Source organism: Lepisma saccharinum, chromosome 11, assembly GCF_977018435.1.
Source record: "Lepisma saccharinum chromosome 11, izLepSacc3.1, whole genome shotgun sequence".
Lineage (NCBI taxonomy): Eukaryota > Metazoa > Arthropoda > Insecta > Zygentoma > Lepismatidae > Lepisma > Lepisma saccharinum.
In genome coordinates, this window is record NC_139239.1 from 26,490,715 (window position 1) to 26,495,368 (window position 4,654).

Genomic DNA, 4,654 nt, shown 5'->3' on the forward strand with positions numbered 1-4,654 from the left:
CTTATATATATTGCTTAGAAGCAGACATTGTATGCAGTCTGTTCATAATATGATATGAAAGGTACTGATGACTAAAAGTATATGCAGGGGCGTTTGGAAAATTGAAAATAGCCAAATTCTGGGGATTTGCATGCTTGATGCATTGATGAAATGGTTACTACAGCTGCGACAAGAGACAAATATATTCTCAGTATTGGTTAATATTTTAATATTATTTCACAATATATTCATGTTCAATGGTAAGAAAGTAAGGAGACGCACAAAGCAGTAAGAACGGGACAGATAAGAAGGTTAATCTGTAAAATTAAAAAGATAAGCAAAAGGAGGAACAAAAAAGAAATAAATCAAAAAGGAAATATATGAGAAGGGAAAACCTCCGTGATGGAGTGGTTGAACGTCACGGTTCCTCGGGCCGAATCTGAGCCTGGGCATGGATGTTCTTTGCGAGTGTCCATTCATGAATTAAATCATATCATCCCTCATCCTCATTGTCGCAATTAGCCAAAAGTGACAGAAAAGAGACGTTAGAACAACAATCAAATCAAATTAAGAAGAAAGCAGATTAGATTGTGTAATATGTCAGGGCACATGTAAGCAGCATGCATGACTTTTCCTTTGCCAAATAGAGGGGGGTGCGCTTGATGTGCTCTCTTAGTTATAGCTGCAAACCACTTCTCGTACGCATCCATGGATGTCCTGCTTTTCGTTTCACAAAATCGTGTCACCCTATTCTATGGTCAATATTGCCGCTCCATGTGTGAAATTTATACCTCACTACTAACAATGGCTGCTGGTTATCGGATTCTTTTGAAGCAGTGATACAAGCAGGACAAAGAAATGCAATAAACAGCAAGGTTCCTATTGTTTCCATCACGTTACTTCTACTGCAGTGTACTAACGCATCATCTGAAAATCGCCTTCTGCGCAAAAGACATGCACTTTTGATAATAGATGTTATGTCTGGGCGAAAGCGCCAAGTAAAGCAAACCGACAACAGCCACGACCTTTTGCACTCTCATCCAGCAGTTCATGAGTAATCGTCTTTGTTTTGGACGTAGCTAAAAGAGCTTTGAAAGTCAACAAGTCAAGTTGTTGACTTGAGTTTGGGCATCGTGAAAACAAAATGGTCGATTCGGAGAATATTTAGGATGTCTTCCACGTGTCTGCAAAGTTCAGATTTGATATGAGTAATCAAACCAGCAAGAAGATTAGGCAGAAATATTCTCACATTTGCTCTCTCCAGGTGCATATAGGGGGATTTGAAGTAGGGAGCTGTTGGACCTGTAGACAGAAAGAAACGTGTGTCTCTTTCTCTCTCGTTTTTGTGGGAGAGAGAGAGAAGGGGTGAAAGATAAAGAAAGAAAGATATAAAAAAGAAAGAAAACGATTATAAAAGTGAGGGAAAATGAGAAAGGGAAAGAGTGAGAGAGAGAAGAAGAGAAAGGAAAATTAAGAGAGAAAGAAACGGTGAGAAAAAGGAAGGAATATGAAAAACAGGGAAAGAGGAAAAGAGAGAACAATGAAGAAGGAGATAAAGAAAGATAGAGGGGGAAATGGAGAAGCAAGAGAGAGAACGAAAAATATGAAATGTTAAGGAAACTTTTCGAGTATAAAGGAATATTAAATGTGTTGCAGTTAGACATCTCGAAAAACGATCGTTTTGGTAGTGTCCTTTCATCAATTTCATCCTCATCGTTGCGATTAGTCAAAAATGACATGAAGGCGACGCTAAATAAGAAAAATACTAAATAAAATGCATAATATGAAACATATCACACACATTAAAGTCAATAAAATGGCCACTGAATAAATTCTCAAGATGCCATTCTGCCTACGCCCTCTTCTAAATTATTTTTCTGTCAGCGAATCGCCAGTACATGAACCCGTCCACCCCGTGACAATGATGAATATAATGGTAACCTTCCTTGTTTGGCTCTCGTAGCAACAGTGTGATTATCAAAATATATTTTTGTTTCAAGATGTGGCCCACCCAAGTTCTCGACAGTTCCCCAGTGGCCCACCAAGCCCAAGAGTGTCTGGCAACACCACTGAGGCAGTACCAATACATCATTGGGCAGTACCCACCCGCTGAAAGTAGTGAGGGGCGAATTTCAGTTGGGTACCTCACCTCACCGAGAATCAATTCTAACCTACACTTGCATTGTTTTATACAAACAGTATATGATTCTGCTAGCAGGAACCAACTATGTTCTAGAGATTAGTATTTTTTTCTTTTCAAAAATAAGGGTCCAGAACTGGGGTTATCATTGTATGTCGTTATTATCATAATTCTTTCCATTGTCACGGTAAACTGAACCATCAGATATGAGGAATAAAATAAATAAGCAAATAAACAGAAACTTATTTCCTGCAGGGGTCTCGGGGTCATCTTGTGGAGTGGTTGGAATCCAAATTTAAGCTGTAGCTTCATTTCCGAGTAGTCTATCGTGAGAAAAAAGTGGGCTTACATAAAAGTTTAAAAAATATTCTCGAGCCTGTTAAACTAGGTGACAAAAACACAGAACTGTAGAGTGTTGAAAAATATTTGTCATAGTACATACAAAAAAACCTGGCAGTTGGGAGGGGATTTGGCCCCTATCGCCCTATTTTCGAACACAACAACAAACATTTCGTGCATGGTATCGGTTCAGCAATCACTAAACATTTTCCACACAGATTACTCCCTGCAAGCGTGTTTTTGCAATGGAAAAGAAAACATGTCAACTGGTTTGTCCAGTTCGCACAATATCTATGGATTATACGAGTAAGCATCCAAACTGACGTACTTGTACCGGATTAATATCAAGCCGCCCCCCTTTCCTCTTCCCACTCTAGCTTTATAGGTTTAAGTAATTTATGGACCGTTTCTGTCCGTTAAATACCTTTGCGTTTCATTAATTCTGATTTTCCCATTTCTCCAAGAACTGCAAGAAAAAAAGGATATTTTAATTCCGAAAAAAAAAAATACATGAAATGGAATTTGGTCAGACCGGAACATATAGCTTTTTATTTAAGCCTTTCTTTGAGAACATTATTCCGGGAAACGTTAGGCAAGACAGAACAGCATCTGCTAAGATTGGAAGAACAGTTTTCTCCAGCAGTTAATGTCTCCCACAGAGAAATACGGTTGCTCATTATATCCTCTGCGAAATGGTTTCCAGGAATGTGTAAGGAATACGAGCCCTTGTCAGCATTCAGAGCGAATGCTTATTCCTCTCGTTTTATTTCGGGTTTAAAATGTTTTATAGGACCGGTTAAAGAGGTGCGTGAATGTAATCCTGGAAGTCACACGTTTATTAAGCTTTGGAATTTCCAAGGTGTGACGGAATAATTCAAGGTGGTCACTTCTTGCAGGCTCCTGAAGGACGTAAATGTAACGCAGTTTCTTTTTACAAATTAAGAATTGTAGTTTTAACCAAGTTTTTTTTGTTGGGGGGGGGGGCAACTACTATCTTTGTTTTGTGGGGAAAGGCATCGTCAGAAATTTTTGTAGGGATGGTTAGACGTTAAAATTTAATGTAAAAGGCTACGATTAGCAGCCTACTTGGATTCAGTGATAGAATATAAAAACATGAATTTCTGATGTGGTCTATGCATTTTACGATCATTAGATGTGACAGAGAAGAGCAAGAGAAGGAAAGAAATAGGATAGTAAAGAAAGGAAGGTAGAAAGAGAAAACACTAGAAGTTGCAAAGAAATAGAGGAAGGGAGAGAAGGAAAGATAGAGAAACGAAGGAAAATTTAAAGAAATTGAAAGCGCTAGAAATGACAGAGAAACAGAGAAGAAAAAGAGAGAGAGAAAGAAAGAAAGGAATAAAGGAAAACAGACGAAGAAACAATGAAGGGAAGAAAGGATGATAGAAAAACAAAGGACGAAAGAGAAAAATAAATAGAAGTAGATGGGTTGATAAACAAAGGAGGAAAAATAAAATAAAATGATGGAAGAAAGAAAGGAAGTTTGGGAAACAGGGGTAGAAAGGGATAGAGAATCAGCTGAAGAATGAGAGAGAGAGATAAATAAAGAATCTACAGTGGCTCCGGAAAGTATTCGTCTGAGCACAATCAAACTGTCAAACCACGTATAGCACTTAGCAAAAGAAGAAATGCATGAGCAAAATGTAATACCGACAAACGTCCACATTCGTTCTGCGAAAATCAAGGGAAAAAGCAAAAATATTTCCTGCTGTGTTCGAACACAACACAAATATCGAAAATGTTGTCATATTACGCACCAAACTAGTATTCGTCTGCTACATACTTCCATGAAATCACGCCCCCCAGGTACTCGCTTTTGAGACGCAAGGTGAATCTCGTGTAGTGCAAGTACGAGCTTTCTTCCGTTGCAACAGGGAATATGCGTGCTAAAGGCCAGGGTTGGACCTGTGCGGCAAAATGGGGCGCAAATCGAAGGAAAGTACCGAAGAGGAAAGGCGTATTGTGGTGAGTTCGTTTGGTAGTGGTAACTCTTTCACAGACATAAGCAAAACACTCAATAGGCCAATCACCACAATTAAAAGTATTGTGTATGGGTTTAAGAACACAAGAACATACAAAAATGCCCCAAGAAATGGCCGACCTCCAAAGCTAACACAGAAAGAAAACTAAATAACTAACTAACTATCTAGCCTTCTTAAACCCGAAGGTTCATGGTTG